This window comes from Oncorhynchus masou, chromosome 17 (assembly GCF_036934945.1).
Source record: "Oncorhynchus masou masou isolate Uvic2021 chromosome 17, UVic_Omas_1.1, whole genome shotgun sequence".
NCBI lineage: Eukaryota > Metazoa > Chordata > Actinopteri > Salmoniformes > Salmonidae > Oncorhynchus > Oncorhynchus masou.
In genome coordinates, this window is record NC_088228.1 from 13,697,157 (window position 1) to 13,718,632 (window position 21,476).

At 42.5% G+C, this 21,476-nt stretch overlaps 1 protein-coding gene across 2 annotated transcripts in view; it reads left to right on the forward strand.

The window, feature by feature from the left end:
* The window catches only part of LOC135558538 (SPRY domain-containing SOCS box protein 4-like), a 136,281-nt gene that overhangs the window by 24,371 nt on the left and 90,434 nt on the right, over window positions 1–21,476 (forward strand). Inside the window, exon 2 of one of the 2 annotated variants that reach the window (XM_064992411.1) lies at window positions 8,770–8,858. The gene's annotated coding sequence lies outside the window, so the exon portion shown is untranslated. Of the gene's footprint in view, window positions 1–8,769; window positions 8,859–18,261; window positions 18,707–21,476 lie in introns of those variants that run through there. The other variant, XM_064992410.1, reaches the window with a different exon arrangement.

Genomic DNA, 21,476 nt, shown 5'->3' on the forward strand with positions numbered 1-21,476 from the left:
AGCCACCCTCGAAGCAGCGTTACCCATGCAGAGCAAGGGGAATAACTACTCCAAGTCTCAGAGCGAGTGACGTTTGAAACGCTATTAGCGTGCACCCCGCTAACTAGTTAGCCATTTCACATCGGTTACACCAGCCTAATCTCGGGAGTTGATGGGCTTGAAGTCATAAACAGAGCAATGCTTGAAGCACAGCAAAGAGCTGCTGACAAAACACACTAAAGTGCTGTTTGAATGAATGCTTAGGAGCCTGCTGGTGCCTACCATTGCTCAGTCAGACTGCTCTATCAAATCATAGACTTAACTATAACATAATAAAACACAGAAATACGAGCCTTAGTTTCCGGATTCGACCATATTAATGACGAAAACAAGACGTTTATTCTTTCAGTGAAATACGGAACCATTCCGTATTTTATCTAACGGGTGGCGTCCATAAGTCTAAATAATCCTGTTACATTGCACAACCTTCAATGTTATGTCATAATTACGTAAAATTCTGGCAAATCAGACAGCTCAAACTTGCATATACCCTGACTCTGCGTGCAATGAACGCAAGAGAAGTGACACAATTTCACCTGGTTAATATTACCTGCTAACCTGGATTTCTTTTAGCTAAATATGCAGGTTTAAAAATATATACTTCTGTCTATTGATTTTAAGAAAGGCAGTGATGTTTATGGTTAGGTACACACATTGGAGCAAGGACAGTCCTTTTTCGTGAATACGCACCGCATCTATTATATGCAACGTAGGACACGCTAGATGAACTAGTAATATCATCAACCATGTGTAGTTAACTAGTGATTATGATTGATTGTTTTTTATAAGATAAGTTTAATGCTAGCTAGCAACTTACCTTGGCTTACTGCATTCGTGTAACAGGCAGGCTCCTTGTGGAGTGCAATGAGAGGCAGGTGGCTAGAGCATTGTACTAGTTTAACTGTAAGGCTGCTAGATTGAATCCCCGAGCTGATAAGGTAAAAATTTGTCGTTCTGCTGTGAACAAGGCAGTTAACGCCCTGTTCCTAGGCCGTAATTGAAAGTAAGAATGTGTTCTTAACTGACTTGCCTAGTTAAATAAAGTCAATTTAGGCATGAAAAAATTAATTGGCCAAATTTGGTGTCCAAAAATACCGATTTCTGATTATGAAAACTTGAAATCGGCCCTAATTAATCGGACATTCCCGATTTTAATCGGTCGACCTCTAATCTGGTCAGACAAATATTTACCAGGGTTGGTAATGGACTGATAAGTTGGCTGTTTGAGTCAGTGAAGGGTGCTTTGCTATTCTTGGGTAACGGAATGAATTTTGCTTCTCTCCAGGCCCGCGAGCACATACTTTCTTGTAGGCTTATATTGAAGAGATGGAAATTAGGCATGACAATAGTTCGCCATCATTCTCAGTAATTCTCCACCCATTTTGTCACACCCAGACAATATATGTCTGCCAATCAGCTGTGTAGCCAGACTTATTTGCCATTCCTTTTGCCTCATCCCTCTCAACCATACAATTTTTCAATTCCCTATCAATTTAATAGTTTGTACAGGTATTGTCTTAATGAGTGCGTGCTTATTAGAAACTGGAATAAGCAATTTCATAAATGCGTCAAGTGCAGCTTTTGGTTGCTCCTCATTACACACCGCAGACCAGCAAATATTCTTCAACATAGGAATCACTACAACACCTCTTGTATGACCTCTTATACACTATATTAGGCCCAGTCTTTGGAACGTTGGTTTTCCTAGATATGGATACTATATTTTGATCACTAAGTCTGATGGATGTGGATACTGCTTTAGAGCAGATTTTTGCAGCATTAGTAAAGATGTGATGAATATATGTGGATGACTTCATGCCTGTGCTGTTTGTTAATACCCTGATTTGATTCACTGATAACCTGAACCAGGTTGCAGGCACTGGTTACACTTTAAAGCTTTTTCTTGAGTGGACAGCTTGATGTAAGCCAGTCAATATTTTGTTTGCCCAGAAAATATACCTCTCTGTTGATATCACATACATTATCAATTATTTCACAGACATTATCCAGATACTGACTGTTAGAACTTGGTTGTCCTATAGAAATTTCCCAAAATAATAGGCTTTAGGTTAGGTAGGTGATCCTGTAGCCATATTACTTCAACAGCATTTGACATGAGATCCTCTCTATGCGTTACAGAAATATAACTGAGTATAAACAGCAACACCACAGCCATTGACATTCCTCTCTCATTTGTAAATGGTGTAACCATGTATTGCTACCATTGTAACATCAAGGTATTATCAGGAACTTAGCGGTTTCTAGCAAATTTGCGTTTTCTAGAAGTTATCAATCTGTGTGTGTGTGAGAGAACTCCTCCTTTCCCCCATTCCCAGGTTAAAGTGGTTTACTTAGCTCCCCAGCCCAACTCGGTCTTGAGGAAATGGAAAAACCATACGTAAGTAAGCTAGCCAGCCAGCCTGTGGTAGAGAGCAGCCCTGCTGGTACAAAGCTCCTGTCTGTCCTCCAGGGCTTTACCTAGGCCTGGCCTGCACAGCAAAGTGCTGAGTTTTGTCAGCGTTTTCTCTCTCTCTCTCGTGTGTGTGTGTGTGTGTGTGTGATGTGCAAAGAGCCCCCATCTGAAAAGCCTCCTTGACAGACAGATCTGTGTTTATGTGGAAACTCTTATGAAAAGACACTTTACAAAAACATCTGTTTATGTATGCGAATGAGATTAACCTACCGTTCCATATTTGCCAAACATCATACACACACACACGCACGTCTTCTACCTGTGAAGTTATCTATTGAATCTAATTGAACAGCATCCTGTCTCAGGCCAGTGTTTATTCTCCCTAATGTAGACAAGCCACCGCCTCACAAATTTTGAGCAAGATTAAGTCATTAATATTTTAGTGCCCATGAATTTCTCTCCTCGTGATTCTTTACTGTCCACTTGCTCTGGGCCCCATTCACATGCACTTTAGCCAACGACCTCTGTCAGCCACTGGGACTGAACCATCTGTCAGGCACTGGGATTGGTGCCCACATTCATATCTGGATGACATTGTTTTATGTATTCCCACATCCCAAACCATAACCCAAAACCACACCTTTCTCCCAATATGTTGGGCGCACAACAGTCAAATCAATGGATACATAATCTGAAAAATTGCTTCTATTGAATGGGACCTGATTCTGTCTTGGATATCAAGTCAAATTTTATTGGTCACATACACATGGTTAGCGGATGTTAATGTGAGTGTAGCGAAATGCTTGTGCTTCCAGTTCCAACCGTGCAGTAATATCTAACAAGTAATCTAACAATTTCACTACAACTACCTTATACACACAAGTGTAAAGGAATGAATATGTACATATACATATATGGATGAGCGATGGCCGAACGGCATAGGCAAGATGCAGTAGATGGTATAGAGTACAGTATATACATATTAGATGAGTAATGTAAGGTATGTAAACATTATATAAAGTGGCATCATTTAAAAGTGACTAGTGATACATTTATTACATCCAATTTTTTATTATTAAAGTGGCTAGAGATTTGAGTCTGTTGGCAGCAGCCACTCAATGTTAGTGATGGCTATTTAACAGTCTCTTGCACCTGTACTGACCTCGCCTTCTGGATGATAGCGGGGTGAACAGGCAGTGGCTCGGGTGGTTGTTGTCCTTGATGATCTTTTTTACTTTCCTGTGACATCGGGTGGTGTAGGTGTCCTGGAGGGCAGGTAGTTTGCCCCCAGTGATGCGTTGTGCAGACCTCACTGCCCTCTGGATAGCCTTATGGTTGTGGGCGGAGCAGTTGCCGTACCAGGCGGTGATACAGCCCGACAGGATGCTCTCGATTGCATCTTTTTTAATTTTTTTATTTTACCTTTATTTAACCAGGCAAGTCAGTTAAGAACAAATTCTTATTTTCAATGACAGCCTGGGAACAGTGGGTTAACTGCCTGTTCAGGGGCAGAATGACAGATTTGTACCTTGTCAGTTCGGGGGTTTGAACTCGTAACCTTCCGGTTACTAGTCCAACGCTCTAACCACTAGGCTACCCTGCCGCCCCATCTGTAGAAGTTTGTGAGTGCTTTTGGTGACAAGCCAAATTTCTTCAGCATCCTGAGGTTGAAGAGGCTCTGTTGCGCCTTCTCCACCATCCTGTCTGTGTGGGTGGACCATTTCAGTTTGTCCGTGTGTACGCCGAGCAACTTTCCATCTTCTCCACTACTGTCCCGTCTGTGGATAGGAGGCTGCTCCCTCTGCTGTTTCTCCTTTGTTTTGTTGACATTGAGTGTGGTTATTTTCCTGACACCACACTCCGAGGGCCCTCGCCTCCTCTCTGTAGGCCGTCTCCTCATCGTTGTTAGTAATCAAGCCTACCACTGTAGTGTCGAATGCAAACTTGATGATTGAGTTGGCGGCGTGCGTGGCCACGCAGTCATGGGTGAACAGGGTGTACAGGAGAGGGCTGAGAACACACCCTTGGCCCCAGTGTTGAGGATCAGCGGGGAAAAGGTGTTGTTTCCTACCCTCACCACCTGGGGGCAGCCTATCAGAAAGGTCAGTACCCAGTTGCACAGGGTGGGGTCGAGACCCAGGGTCTCGAGCTTAATGACGAGTTTGGAGGGTATTATGGTGTTAAATGCTGAGCTGTAATCGACGAACAGCATTCTTACATAGGTATTCCTCCTGTCCAGATGGGTTAGTGTGGTGTGATGGCGATTGCATCGTCTGTGGACCCATTGGGGCGGTAAGCAAATTGGAGTGGGTCTAGAGTGTCAGGTAGGGTGGAGGTGATATGATCCTTGACTAGTCTCTCAAAGCACTTCATGATGACAGAAGTGAGTGCTACGGGGCGGTAGTCATTTAGCTCAGTTACATGTGGGAAGCATGTGGGATAGGGATTGATTGAATATGTCCGTAAACACACCAGCGAGCTGGTCTGCTCATGCTCTGAGGACGCAGCTAGGGATGCCGTCTGGGCGGGCAGCCTTGCGAGGGTTAACACATTTAAATGTTTTACTCACGTTGGTTGCGGTGAAGGAGAGCCCGCAGGTTTTGGTAGCGGGTTGTGTAACTGGCACTGCATTGTCCTCAAAGCAAGACGTCGGTGTCCGCGACGGGGCTGGTTTTCGTTTTGTAATCTGTGATTGACTGTAGACCCTGCCACATACGTCTCGTGTCTGAGCCGTTGAATTGCGACTTTTACTTTGTCTTTATACTGACCCTTCGCTTGTTTGATTGCCTTGCGGAGGGAATAGCTACACTGTTTGTATTCGGTCATGTTTCCGGTCACCTTGCCATGATTTAAAAGCAGTGGTTCGCGCTTTCAATTTTCGCGCGAATGCGGCCATCAATCCACGGTTTCTGTTGGGTAAGGTTATAATAGTCACCATGGGTACAACATCACCGATGCACTTGCTAATAAACTTGCTCACTGAATCAGCGTATACATCAATGTTGTCTGAGGCTATCCGGAACATATCCCAGTCCACGTGATCGAAGCAATCTTGAAGCGCGGAATCAGATTGGTCAGACCAGCGTTGAACAGATCTAACCACAGGCGTTTCCTGTTTTAGTTTCCGTCTATATGCTGGGAGCAACAAAATGAAGTCGTGGTCAGATTTGCCGAAAGGAGGGCGAGGGAGGGCTTTATATGCGTTGGCGGTAGTTAGAGTAGCAATGATCCAGAATGCTGCCAGCGCATTCGATATTCTGATCAAATTTAGGGTGCCTTGTTTTCAAATGTAGCTTTGTTAAAATCCCCAGCTACAATGAATGCAGCCTCAGGATATGTGGTTTTCAGTTTACATAGAGGCCAATGAAGTTCTTTCAGGGCCGTCGAGGTGTCTGCTCGGGGAGGGGGGATGTATACACGGCTGTGATTATAATCAAAGAGAAATCTCTTGGTAGATAATGCGGTCGGCATTTGATTGTAAGGAATTCTAGGTCAGGTGAACAAAATTACTTGAGTAAGCCTTGCCCTTTTGGATAGTTTTCCCTAGACACTGTACGTAGGTCAGCTGTGAGTTTGCCTTAAAGGATAAGATTAGGATTCAGGTAAGCTGATCCTAGATATGTGCCTAAGGGAAACCTCCACCAAGAGCAATAACTTCTGAAGTTCACATTGGCCTTGTTTTCTACACACACTTAACTTACATTATAAACTGGGTGGTTCGAGGCCTGAATGCTGATTGGCTGACAACTGTGGTATATCGGGGTATACCATGGGTATGAGAAATTGTGTTTTTACTGCTCTAATAATGTTGGTAACCAGTTTATCATAGCAATAAGGCACCTCTGGGGTTTGTGGTATATGGCCAATGTTCCACGGCTATGGGCTGTATGCAGGTACTCCGCGTTGCGTTGTGCATAGTAACAGCCCTTAGCCATGGTATATTGGCTATACACTACCGGTCAACAGTTTTAGAACACCTGCTCATTCAAGGTTTTTTCTTCATTTTCACTATTTTCTACATTGTAGAATAATAGTGAAGACATCAACTATGAAATAACACACATGGAATCATGTAGTAACCAAAAAAGTGTTAAACAAATCAAAATATATTTTATATTTGAGCTTCTTTAAATAGCCACCCTTTGCCTTGATGACAGCTTTGCACAACCTTGGCATTCTCTCAACCAGCTTCACCTGGAATGCTTTTCCAACAGTCTTGAAGGAGTTCCCACATATGCTGAGCACTTGTTAGCTGCTTTTCCTTAACTCTGTGTTCCCGACTTATCCCAAACCATCTCAATTAAGTTGAGGTCGGGGGATTGTGGAGGCCAGGTCATCTCCATCACGCTCCTTCTTGGTCAAAACAAATGATAGTCCCACTAAGCCAAAACCAGATGGGATGTCATATCGCTGCAGAATGCTGTGGTAGCCATGCTGGTTAATTGTGCCTTGAATTCTAAATAAATCACAGACCATGTCACCAGCAAAGCACCTCCATACCATAAAACCTTCTCCTCCATGCTTTACAGTGGGAAATACACATGCAAAGATCAGCCATTCACCCACACTGCGTCTCACAAAAACACGGGGGTTCGAACCAAAAATCTCCAATTTGAACCAAAGGACAAATTTCCACCAGTCTACTGTCCATTGCTTGTGTTTCTTATCCCAAGCTAGTCTCTTCTTATTATTGGTGTCCATTAGTAGTGGTTTCTTTGCAGCAATTCGACCATAAAGGCCTGATTCATGCAGTCTCCTCTGAACAGTTGATGTTGAGATGTCTGTTATTTGAACTCTGAAGCCTTTATTTGGGCTGCAATTTCTGAGGCTGGTAACTCTAATGAACTTATCCTCTGCAGCAGAGGTGACTTTGGGTCTTCCATTCCTGCGGCGTTCCTCATGAGAGCAGTTTCATAGCGCTTGATGTTTTTTGCGACTTTACTTGAAGAAACTTTCAAAGTTCTTGAAATTTTCCATATTGACTGACCTTCATGTCTTAAAGTAATGATGGACTGTCATTTCTTTTTGCTTATTTGAGCTGTTCTTGCCATAATATGGACTTGGTCTTTTACCAAGTAGGGCTATCTTCTGTATACCAACCCTACCTTGTCGCAACACAACTGATTGCCTCAAACGCATTGAGGAAAGAAATTCCACAAATAAACTTTTAAGGAGGCACACCTGTTGAATTGAATTGCATTCCAGGTGACTACCTCATGAAATGCCTAGTGTGCAAAGCTATCATCAAGGCAAAGGGTGGCTATTTGAATCTCAAATATAAAATATATTTTGATTTAACACTTTTTTGATTAATACATGATTCCATGTGTTGTTTCATAGTTTTGTTGTATTCACTTTTATTCTACAATAGAGCCACGAGCTGGCCACGCTCATTCACGTGAGAGTTAGCTTGAGTTCCATTGCATTTCTGAAGACGAAGGAATTCTCTGGTTGGAACATTATTGAAGATTTATGTTAAAAACATCCTAAAGATTGATTCTATACATCGTTTAACATGTTTCTATGGACTGTAATGGAACTTTTTGACTTTTTGTCTGCTCCTAGTGATTGCGCGTCATGAATTTGGATTACTGGGCTAAACGCGCAAAGAAAAATGTGGTATTTTGACAAATGATGGACATTATCGAACAAAACAAACATTTATTGTGGAACTGGGATTCCTGGGAGTGCATTCTGATGAAGATCATCAGTAAGTGAATATTTCTAATGCTATTTCTGACTTCTGTTGACTCCAACATGGCCGTTATCTGTTTTGCTTGATTTGTTGTCTGAGCGCTGTACTCAGATTATTGCATGGTTTGCTTTTTCCGTAAAGATTTTTTTTTTAAATCTGACAGCGGTTGCATTAAGGAGAAGTGGATCTAAAATTCCATGCATAACAGTTGTATCTTTTAGCAATGTTTATTATGAGTATTTCTGTGAATTGAAGTTGCTCTCTGAAAAATCACCGGATGTTTTGGAACTACTGAAAATAACTTGGCAATGTAAACTGAGATTTTTGGATATAAATATGAACTTTAGCGAACAAAACATTTATGTATTGTGTCACATGAAGTCCGATGAGTGTCATCTGATGAAGATCAAAGGTTGGTGATTAATGTGATCGCTTTTTGTTACTCCTCTCTTTGGTTTGAAAAATGGCTGTGTTTTTCTGACCTAACATACCCTAGAGAGGTTAAACTTTTGACTGGTAGTGTATACCACACCCCCTCGTGCCTTATTGCTTAAATATTTCCTGTGTTTTTTTTCTGTGTATTTTCTTTGTTAACTCTATCCCTCTCTTGTTTCTGTTGCAGACTCACACCACACATTGGACTGCTCTTTCAACTTTGAACCCTGAGTCTCACCTTCAGACTGTAGATGTGGCTTTCCTAAGAACCAACAGGTAACACATTCCTCTATCTTGTTTGATTCTTGCCTGACCAGTTGATTCGGAAGTGTATTGTTAGTATGTGAATGTTGCTGTCCCATGGTTTGGGCGACTGTAACTAATTGGTGATTATTATAAGTGTATAGCAGACTACTCCAATGACCTGATTCAGGGGTAGGCACCTCCAGTCCTCAACCTTTTCACATTAAAAAAAAAGTATTTTTATTTAACTAGGCAAGTAAGTTAAGAACCAATTCTTATTTACAATGACGGCCTACCGGGGCACAGTGGGTTAACTACCTTGTTCAGGGGTAGAACAACAGATTTTTACCTTGTCAGCTTGGGGATTTGATCCAGCAACCTTTCGGTTACTGGCCCAACACTCTAACCACTAGGCTACCTGCTTATTGTGTCGATCCAAACCTAACTGCTGGCTGGTTCAGATGGTATCTTTTTACATTGCCCACAATAAGCATCATGGTAAGGTCAATAAGCATGTGGATGGATGGATGCATAATCAGGCCAGCTCAGTACAGTATGGCTCAGCTCAGTACAGTATGGCTCGCCTCAGTCCTGATCAGTAGTGTAAACAGCCCTTTAGATTATTTCATAGATCCCTAAGGGTTTCAATATTCTTCTCTTTCAATAGGTTGGCTTATATAGAAATGCACACACAGTGAAACTAGGTCAATAGCAGCATGTATGACACAAGCTCTCCACTGGTATGGTGTTGTCAGCTGCCCATTGATTATTTGCATTGACCCCGATAAGCCAGGTAAATAATGTAACTGGGACAGTGCTTAGTGGGCATATACACACTTGAGTGGATAAAACACACACAGTGCCTGCTCACTGTAAGCCTCCTAAACCTGGTGAATGTAGGGTGAAACCTGATAGCACCGTGCCTCTGTCCAGTGACTCTGCCCTGAATATTTCAGAGAGGCTAGGCAGCAATGCTGTCCCCTGCCATTCTTCCTCTCTCACTCCCTTCTCTCTCTCTCATTCATTCGCCACCATCCCAGGCTTTGGACTTGAGTTACCTGCCCTGTTCTCCCTTGGCAGCAAACATCCACACAGATAGTCACTCTCATAGACACTCACTTTACAGATAGATACGTATACTGTAGAATAGATAGGATTACTTTGATGACTCAACATATTAGGGAAATGGGGTACAACTGTATGCATTCAACTGGAATGTGTCTTTGGCATTTAACCCAACAGCTCTGAATCAGAGAGGTTCGGGAGGCTGCCATAATCGGCATCCAGTGGGCAGAACGACAGATTTTTACCTTGTCAACTCAGGGATTCGATCCAGCAACCTAACCTTTCGGTTACTGGTCTAGCGCTCTAACCACTATGCTACCTACCGCCCCTTTGCTACCCAATAATATTGTCACTCCCTATTGTGCTTGTCTATGTAGTCTGTTCGCAGTGGCTGCTGTAGTAGTGGCTTGGTATTGTCTGTATGTGTGCTGCCTTCTCGGAACCAGTGTTTGTTAAAACAGATTTCAAAACCAAAGAAGATTTTCCTCATTGACTCAATTAAATCGAATTTGCTTAAGGTCTTTTACAGATGCGTTTGTCGAAACACACAAGCTTGTAAACATTGATGTGCCACAAACGCATCTGTAAAAAAGCACTTTGTAAATTAGACTTAATTGATTGAATTGATCAAGGAATTGCAAGGAACAACTCTTGTCCGGTAGACATTCAACAATTAAAACTGGAACAAGGAGTTCCCTTTCAGTTGGTCACTCAACGACCAATCATATTCACCTGAAAACTGATGTCACACACATAGTATATCATCATATTTAATTTTTTTGTTCAATCGATTTGCAAATATTTCTAAACTGTTTCTGGCTCGTCATTATGGGGTGTTTTCTGTGTAGATTGATGAAGGGGGAAAAACAATTTAATCCATTTTAGAATAATCTACGTAACAAAATCTCAAAGTCAAGGGGTCTAAATAATTTCCAATTACACTATATATACACAGTGCCTTTGGAAAGTATTCAGACCCCTTGACTTTTTCCAAATGTTACGATACAGACTTATTAAAAAATGGATTAAAAAAATATTCCTCATCAATCAACACACACTACCCCATAATGACACAGTGAAAATAGGTTTTTAGAAATTTTACTAAATGTTTTAAACATAAAAAACAGAAACCTTATTTTCGTAAGTATTCAGACCTTTGCTATGATACTTGAAATTGAGCTCAGGTGCATCCTGTTTCCATTGATCATCCTTGATGTTTCTACAACTTGATTGGAGTCCACCTGTGGTAAATTCAATTGATTGGACATGATTTAGAAAGGCACACAACTGTCAATAAAAGGTCCCACAGTTGACAGTTGTCGTCACGTTGTATTAGTTAATGTGACAACTGTTGTTCATCGAATGATTAAAAGTTTCTAATTGCGTGATTAACTGAATCAAGCAATTTTTAACTCATTAACCTGGGGTACCATGGGAAAACTTGTTTTTATTGAGTTTCCATTTCCCAAATTAACTCAAAGAATATCAGAATATCGATTTTTACAACAGCCGCTAATTAACCAGTTACCTCTACAATCTCGTTCTGAACGTCGTATAGTCCGTGAATCTGCATGGACCCGGGTCTCACCAATGATTTCGTACCGCACCAATCTTAGTTGAATATTAATTTACTAAAAAGCTAAAATGATGATAAAAGTTACACATAGACAAAACACATTATAGGCTATTGATTAGAACTTAGTATAACGGGCCAACACACTATGGCGCGTGTTACCCAAAATGGGGACTTCCAAAGAGAGAGAAAAAGAGAAAATACACGAGAGAAATATACATTTGGGTGAATTTGTCAGCTATGCTTATTCTAACCCTAGCCTTGCCCCAAACTGCCGCTCTTATGGGTCAGAATATAATGATGTAATTACGTGGGGAAGTTCTCTGTGGATTCTCCGCGTGGACCGTTCAAGGGACCGTTCAGCTGCTCGATGACTCACTTCCCCGGCGCACCTCTCTGATCGTCCCCCCGATATCAGTGTCCTTTTGGCTTAGGAGTTTCCTCACCCTTGCTCTGGAAGGGGTCTTCTGAGGACGGACAGCTCTGTAGCTCAGAGCTCACAGCGTTGGAATGAAACAGTGTAGATACCACGATTCGATGGGAGATGGAGGCTAGGTGGTTCGACTTGAATTCACCCGCTTAGACACAGCTATAGCTTGGGTAGAAAAAGATTTCTTTGTCTTCAAACTTGCATTGCGTTTTGGGTTCGTTGACTTTTTAGACCTTGGCTGCAGCTTGGGTCACGTAGTCTTCCCTGTAACAGGTTTTATACCCTTGGTTCAGAAGTGGGCGTAACCGCCTTTCGGGCAATTCTCTGGGCGTACCAAGTTATGAGGGCAAGGTCTAGATTTGACTTTGTGGAGATGGTAGAACTTTCTAGAAGGACAACCATCTTTGCAGCACTCCGCCAATCAGGCCTTTATGTTAGTGGCCAGACGGAAGCCACTCTTCAGTAAAAGGCACATGACAGCCCGTTTGGAGTTTGCCGAAAGGCACCTAAAGTCTCTCAGACCATGGGAAACAGATTCTCTGGTCTGATGAAACCAAGATTGAACTCTTTGGCCTGAATGCTCTAGCATCACATCTGAATGAAACCTGGCAACATCCCTATGATGAAGCATGGTGGTAGCATGTTTTTCAGCGGCAGAGACTGGGAGACTAGTCAGTATCGAGGGAAAGATGAACGGAGCCAAGTACAGAGAGATCGTTGATGAAAGCCTTTTCCAGAACGATCAGGACCTCAGACTGTGGCAAAGGTTCACCTTCCAACAGGACAGCAACCCTAAGCACACAGCCAAGACAATGCAGGAGTGGCTTTGGGACATGTCTCAGAATGTCCTTGAGTGGCCCAACCAGAGCCTGGACTTGAACCCGATCGAACATCTCTGGAGAGACCTGAAAATATCTGTACAGCAACTCTCACTATCTAACCTGACAGAGCTTGAGAGGATCTGCAGAGAAGAATGGGAGAAACTCCCCAAATACAGGTGCGCCAAGCTTGTAGCGTCACACACAAGAAGACTCAAGACTGTAGTCTGTGCCAAAGGTGCTTCAACAAAGTACTGAGTAAACGGTCTGAATACTTATATAAATGGGATATTTCCCTTTTTTTTATTAAGAAAATGTTCTAAAAACCTGTATTTGCTTTGTAATTATGGGGTATTGTGTGTAGAATGAGGGGGGGGGGCAATTTTAGAATAAGGATGGAACAAAGTGTGGAAAAAGTCGGAGTCTCAATACTTTCCAAAGGAACTAATATAATACATACAGTACCAGTCAAAAGTTAGGACAGACTTACTCATTCAAGGGTTTTTCTTTATTTTGACTATTGTCTACATTGTAGAATAATAGTGACGTCATCAAAACTATGAAATAACACATATGGAATCATGTAGTAACCTAAAAAGTGTTGATCAAATCTAAATATATTTTAAATTCTTCAAAGTAGCCACCCTTTGCCTTGATGACAATATTGCACACTCTTGGCATTCTCTCAACCAGCTTCACCTGGAATGATTTTCCAACAGTCTTGAAAGAGTTCCCACATGCGGAGTACTTGTTGGCTGCTTTTCTTTCACTCTGCAGTCCATCTCATCCCAACCCATTTCAATTGGGTTGAGGTCGGGTGGCTAGGTCATCTGATGCAGCACTCAATCACTCTCCTTTTTGGTCAAAAAGCCCATATCCAGCCTGGAGGTGTGTTTGATCATTGTCCTGTTGAAAAACAAATGATTGTCCCACTAAGCGCAAACCAGATGGGATGGCGTATCGCTGCAATATGCTTTGGTAGCCATGCTGGTTAAGTGTGCCATGAATTCTAAATTAATCAGATGGTGTCACGAGCAAAGAACCCCTACACGATCACACCACCTCCTCCATGCTTCACGGTGGGAACCACACATGCGGAGATCATCCGTTCACCTACTCTGCTTCTCACAAGGACATGGCGGTTGGAACCAAAAATCTCAAATTTGGATTCATCAGACCAAAGGACAGATTTCCACCAGTCTAATGTCCTTGCTTGTGTTTCTTGGCCCAAGCAAGTCTCTCTTTATTGGTGTCCTATTAGTAGTGGTTTCTTTGCAGTAATTCGACCATGAAGGCCTGATTTACAGTCTCTGAACAGTTGATGGTGAGCTGTATCTGTTACTTGAACTCTGAAGCATTTATTTGGGCTGCAATCTGAGGTGCAGTTAACTCTAATGAACTTGTCCTCTGCAGCAGAGGTTACTCTGGGTCTTCCTTTCCTGTGGTGGTCCTCATGAGAGCCAGTTTCATCATAGCTTTTGATGGTTTTTGCAACTGCACTTGAACATTTTCGGCATTGACTGACCTTCATGTCTGTCGTTTCTATTTGCTTATTTGAGCTGTTCTTGCCTTTTGAATTAACTTTTTACCAAATAGGGCAATCTTCTGTATACCTCCCCTGCCTTGTCACAACACAACTGATTGGCTCAAACGCATTAAGGAAAGAAATTGCACAAATTAAGCCTTCCTGGTGACTGTCTCATGAAGCTGGTTGAGAGAATGCCAAAAGTGTGCAAAGCTGTCAAGAGAAACAGACACATGTACTTTCATAGTTTTGATGTCTTCACTACTCTACAATGTAGACAATAGTCAAATAAATGTAAAACCCTTGAATGAGCAGGTGTCAAGTTTTGACTGGTACTGTACTTGAAACGAAGGTCTATTGAAGTGAGGCTTTGTCCTTGTGTTTCTTGGCTATTTACATTGTTTTGTTCACAAGCTAGGTTGTTTTTCTATGGTTTGAGTTTCTACTGCTCGGGAAGAGATGACGTCTAGTCAGACTCAATCTCACAGGCACAAAAATGACTAGTCGCGCTACTACGGTAATCTACCGCCCTTAAAGGGGAAGGTGGAATTCATCTCATCAGTAATATTGTGGTTATAAGACTCTGATCACACATTGTTTTTATTAACCAATATACCACATTCGTTTTTTGTGTAAGTAAAATAAGAATATGAATTTTTAAAAATGTAGGTAAATAGCGTCTTGTGTGCACTTCCGGTTAAACCGTATGCAAAAGTAACGACTTTAACCCCCTAGAGTCAATGTCCACACACCCGCTGAAATCTAATTAGCATAATACAAATATCCCAATGTCAGTTTAAGATAGTCAGAGAAAAAGTCACCTGCTGTCCTCTTTGCCCAGCAATGTTTAAAATGATCTCAGTGAAAAATAATTGACTCACTCACGAGAGAATGTCAGCTGCTAAATGTGAAAAGAAAAGTTTGCTGAGAGAATAGAGTTAGGAAATAAAGACACCCCCCCCCAGGTAGTGTGTGTGTAGGAGGGTTTAACTTCTAAGCCAGAATGAAGGTTGCAGGTCCGTGTGGGTGCCATGGAGATTGAGGTTCAAACACTCTAATTTGATAACTTATAATCCGTTTTTCAATTGTATGTGTAGTGGAAAACTTTACAACACCCATTTGTGTGTCACAAATGTGAGAATGAGCATAAATATTTTATCCTTACCAGAAATCCACCTTTTTAAACACTGTAACTGATCAATACATCGTCATTTAATTCTTAAAAACAAATGGATGAATAAGATATTTGGCTACAGATGTGTAATTTCTTAACAATTTCTACATCTTCCATCCAAAAACAAATCCGGTGAAATGGCATGAACACATACTGGAGGAGTTAGCAAGTGGCTCGCTTACCTAACAAACTAGCTAATTCGAAGGACACATCGATGAACCACCAAAGACGCACCCTATTCCTGTTTGAAAATTGAGAAAGAGGTGGAGTTGGACTGTTTCGTGTCCAAAGTTGGTCCCACCCCATCCCCCATGTCAATTCTGGCTATTATTTATGTCCACACGTGTGGAATGAGGTTACTCCTGCTACTCCTCCCCCTCTCCTCCCCATCCCTTTCACCATTCCCTTCTGCAAACTGATCTTTTCCTTTTTTGTTTGTTTGCCATCCGTCCACAGTCACTTTGACGACTGCCAAATGAGCATAGCTCTTTTCTCCACTGCCCCCTCTTCCCCCGCTTTCTCTCCATCTTCCTCTAGCCTAACCCATAGGGCTCAAGTACCAAGGTTTAGTTCTTTCTCTCCATCTTCCTCTAGCCTAACCCATAGGGCTCAAGTACCAAGGTTTAGTTCTTTCTCTCCATCTTCCTCTAGCCTAACCCATAGGGCTCAAGTACCAAGGTTTAGTTCTTTCTCTCCATCTTCCTCTAGCCTAACCCGTAGGGCTCAAGTACCAAGGTTGAGTTCTTTCTCTCCATCTTCCTCTAGCCTAACCCATAGGGCTCAAGTACCAAGGTTGAGTTCTTTCTCTCCATCTTCCTCTAGCCTAACCCATAGGGCTCAAGTACCAAGGTTTAGTTCTTTCTCCACATCTTCCTCTCGCCTAACCCGTAGGGCTCAAGTACCAAGGTTTAGTTCTTTCTCTCCATCTTCCTCTAGCCTAACCCGTAGGGCTCAAGTACCAAGGTTTAGTTCTTTGTCTCCTTCGTCCATCCCCCTTCCCCTCCTCACTTTCTCACTCCCTTGGGCCTTGTGTGGACAGTTGGGAGGCTTTGTCTACGACTCATTTGTTGGCAGGAGGTGGTTCACACACATACAAACACACACACACTTTTGCCCTCTGGCCCCTCTATTGTCAGAAGCTGCTCAGATGGGGGCCCTTGGCCCCTATTCTCTCTATGGGGAGAGAGGGAGGGGCCCTTTGTCCTGCAGATAACCACACACACACACACACACACACACACACACACACACACACCCCAAGTCCCTGGACCTCATGTGGCTTCCCAAGTGTTAAAAAGCTCTGGAGCGGAAAACGAGGAGGCAATTTCTGCCAGGGCTCAGGAGGGAGGAGAGGAAAACAGAAACCTGAAACACACATTGGTTATGTATATTATGCTACGGTGGTATTTTTCATCCTATAGTTTGTTCTCCTTTTTTAAATGATGAGCCAACATGTTTTCAGAACTTTTATTTCCGTGAATGATCAAAACAAATTTTCTCATCCCCTCTCTTGTCTCTGCAGCAGACATAAAGTGAGAGACATGTTTGGAACATCAAATCGCAGTGAAATAGCAATCGAATCACCATTCATATAGAATCACCATTCATATAAGATCATGAGAATCGTAGAACATATCGTATCCAGGGGCGGTTCTAGCTTGTATGGCTCCCTGGGAGAACCCCTCTTCAGCCTACCCCCGCTCATAAATATCAAAAAGAAGTAACAAAGACGAATAGAAACAAATTGTAGTATATAAAAACAAATAAAAAAAGAGAATGGAATTATTACACTATTACCCTATTGCTAACAAAAAACACACAAATAAAACTAAATTGCACAAATCCTATAATCACACAAATAAACAAATAGAATAACACACTTATAAAGAAGAGAAACTGATTATTACACTATTTCACTTCAAACAAGAAACACACAAACTAAATTGCACAACTAATTGCATTAGTACTGTACAAAGTTAGGTGTGCTATTTGATTCCCCCTCTCCCCTGACCTTAGGCTTCCAGTGGGGAGACCTGAGGTCAACCTACCCCCGCCCCCCTCCCCATCTCGTACTTCTGAGTGGGAGACCTTCCCAGGCAGTAGCCTGCCTAGCTCACAAACTAGAATCAGGGCGCCCACTCCGACAAGGTTAATTGACCCACTGTCCCACCAGGTGACATGATATCATTGAAGTGATGTGCAAATTAGCGATAGAAAACCAATTGCGCAAATGTCACCATTCGGAATATATATATATATATTTTTTTGTGCAGTTGCCCCATGCCGCCCCCGGCAAGATGCCGCCCTGGGTTAGAAGTGTGTTTCTACAATGCTATGCATTTCCCATTTACCTCGGTACATGGTAGTAGGCCGAGGTGGGACGGTTAGAATGAAAGGGGGCAATTGTGTACTATCACCTCCTTCTCATTGGATATGTCTGATATGACAGGAAAAAACTGTAAAGGTAAAATAATGAAAGTGTCTTTTATACTGTAGACCGCTGTATGTGTGTATGCAATGTATGTTGGTGTTACATTGTATGTGCAAATGTGTGTTTTCGATTCCATGTGCGTCAAATGTGTTTGTATTGATTGTTTTGCCATATTAGTGTGTTTAAAAAAATTATTGTGCACTATGTATTAATATAGTATAGCTTAGGCTATATGCTTGTAGGTGTGTGGTATCCTATCAGTTTGTACCTATATTTTGTATGTGTGTGTCATGTGTCTATCTGTTTGGCAGAGGGGGTTGGTTGGGCTCAGATTGGGGTGGGGGAAATTAAATGGGCGTGTCCCCTCAGCTGCCCGTCTGTCTGGTTGCCGTCGGTAACCCTGCTTGATGAGATCAGAGGGGATCTGCTTTCAGCATGAGGCAGCCAGCCCTCCCTCTTATCCTCTTCTCTCTCTGTCTCTCGCTCTCTCTCTGTGTGTGTGTGTTGAACTGAAACTTACTCAGTCTCGAAGAAGAGGAGTGCTTGATAGTGACGGACACCATAACGAAGGACGTCACAGCAGCGAGGAAGAGTCGCCGAGGGCAGTAGCGATATTGAATGGCTTAGCTTCTGCCAGGGAGGGAAGAGAGGGGGTTTACCTCTCTGGGGAGAGGCTTTCCCTCCGCAGGACTCGACCTGCTTCTGTTCTCCTCTCTTTTTCTCCTTCAGTTCTTTCCACAAAGGAGAGAGGAAGAGCTTTTGTCACCGCTCTTCTCTTTTGGTTTGTTTTATATCGGCTTTGAGGCGGAACAGGAACGAGACGCAGTGGAGTTGCACAGAGGGGAGCTACGCTACTGTTACCTCTGTAAGTGGCTTGTTTAAGAGTGCGTGTGTGTACGAGGGAGAGCACGGTAAAGAGGAAGTTGCTGGGTTGTGTGAAAGTGACTTTATGTATGTATCCCTGAGAGAGGATGATACCGCGTGACACGGTTTACTGTTTGTTACACTCTCTCTATATATATATACTCTATAATTAAAACCTCTGTGTTAGTGTTAGTGTGTGTGTGTGACCGGGTGTGTGTTTTGGCATCCTCCATGCAGATCTCTCACGGCTGGCCAGCTTTCTCCCAGACACTGTGTTTCCTCTCATCTCTCTCCTGTCTTTTCCTGTCGTCTTTAATGGCCCAGAGGCCCCAGCTGGACAGGATACGACTCTCTTCCGCTCAATGTGTGTCGGGAATTCTCCCATTAGCCATCCTGGGACTTCCCCCCATTACTTACATTAAAAGTATAGCTATTCCTGATATCTATTTTTAAACCAGATTTTCTCGGGACTAATTTATCCGCCCCCCCCCATTTTTGCTGTTGTCCTACCGTGTTTAGATTGGAGGGGCACGGGGTGAACTCTGAGCTGTGCTGCTGGGATGGTTGGACCAATGACTGTATATATGAATGGACAAAGCCATCAATCACGTGACCCCATTAATTCCTATATGACAACCCAATAGCGCATTGAAGCCAAATGAAGTCCGTTATGATGGCGTCTCATGGAGACATGCGCAGTCGTTCTCCCATGGGTTAGACAGCAGGGCTTCATTCTGACTTCATCCCTTTTATTTTGTCAGCTGCTGACCTCTCGCTTGGCTTGTTATCCCTCCCTCTCTCCCCCCTTCTCTTTCAGGGTGAGATAAGGTGATTAGAGAGCAGTAGAGAGGTTGTGGGGGATTCTCTGGCACATGCATTGTTAGTCTCTATTGTTTATCTGTGGGGTTTTTTATCTGAGAAGTCCCTGACCGCTGGCTAACATTATGCTTGGGAGAAGAGAGCTTTTTATGGAGTCAAGTGTCCCATCTGCGTTTTGGTTTGGTAGGCCTGTGTATGTGTGTAACAGAGTTAAGAACGTACTGTAAGCTCACTCCACAGCTAGCTTGAAATGTCGCAGATGGAGAGCCATCCAACTGGTACCTTTTCAGGTGGCTCAAATGGTTGGAACGTTGTCAAGGAGGGCGGTCACATGTGTTAGCAGATCAGAGGTCCCCAGTTCCAGCCAGGTATTGGCCGAATTGGTGGGAAGTGGTTAGGGCAAAGCAAGCAATGTGACGTTCCTAACATAGGCATGTGTGAGTGTTCAACCCTAGCATGCAGACGTGTGTGTTGTACCCTTTTATGAGTTTATTCATGTATAAATGTGTGTGTGATTTACATTTGTATTTAAAAAAAAAAAATAATGATTTTTAGCATTCAAACAATTTCATCCTCCTTTCAGAACACAGAAGACATTCAGTCTGTGCTTGAACTGGAACGGGTGAAAAATGTACGGTGTGCAGCGGCGTGTCATGTTAAGCTACCTTATATTAAATGTCATTACTGGCTGCAGCCCGAGCTGTGAATCTGCCATCTAAATCTTTCGTGCTCCTTGAGAGGTTTATGGATGTGGCCACAGGGGTATGTTTGTGAAAAATAAATGAATGTACTTTGTGTGGGTGTCGACGAGGAGATATTTCTTCACTAACGTTAATAACATTCCCCTTCGTGCGATAGACCTTTAAAGCATTATAGTGAGTATCAGAAATTGGCGATTCCATGCCATAAATATTCAGGGTTTCTCTGATTTGTTCTGGCAATTCTCACATACTAACTTTGTTGGGAGGAAGGATGTTTGACATGCTTTTACATTTGTATCACAAACAATTGTTGAGGAAATCATGATGAAATTGGCCATTTAGACCTGTACAGTGCATTTGGGAAGTATCCAGACCCCTTCACCTTTTCCACAATTTGTTGCTTTACAGCCTTATTCTAAAATTGTAATAATAATATCCTCATCAATCTACACACAATACCCCATAATCCCAAAGCGAAAACAGGTTTTTATAAATTTTTGCCCCCCCAAAAAACATGTAACTTACTTACATAAGTATTCAGACCCTTTGCTATGAGACTCAAAATTGAGCTCAGGTGCATCCTGTTTCCATTGATCATCCTTGATGTTTCTACAACTTGATTGGAGTTCACCTGTGGTAAATTCAATTTATTTGACATGATTTGGAAAGGCACACACCTGTCTATATAAGGTTCTACAGTTGACAGTGCATGTCAGAGCAAAAACCAAGTCATGAGGTCGAAGGAATTGTCATAGAGCTCTGAGACAGGATTATGTTGAGTCACAGATCTGGGGGAAGGGTACTAAAACAATTCTGCAGCATTGAAGGTCCCTGTTTCCGTTCATCATCCTTGAGATGTGATTGGAGTCCACCTGTGTTTTAAATTCAATTGATTGGACAGGATTTGGAAAGGCACACCCCTGTCTATATACACTGTCAACTCTGTATATATGTTAGAGCAAAAATCAAACCATGAGGTCGAAGGAATTGTACGTAAGAGCTCTGAGACAGAATTGTGTCACGGCACAGATCTGGGGAAGCATACCAAAACATTTCTGCAGCATTGAAGGTCCCCAAGAACACAGTGGCCTCCATCATTCTTAAATGGAAGAAGTTTGCAACCACCAACAAAAGATTGGGGTTATGAGTCCTTGATTCCAGATGTCAGGGAGATAACCTACTCTCAGGACCAAATTAAACAGTTTTAATATAGCCAGTTGACATTTTGCACTAGTGAGTTTGAGCATCTCA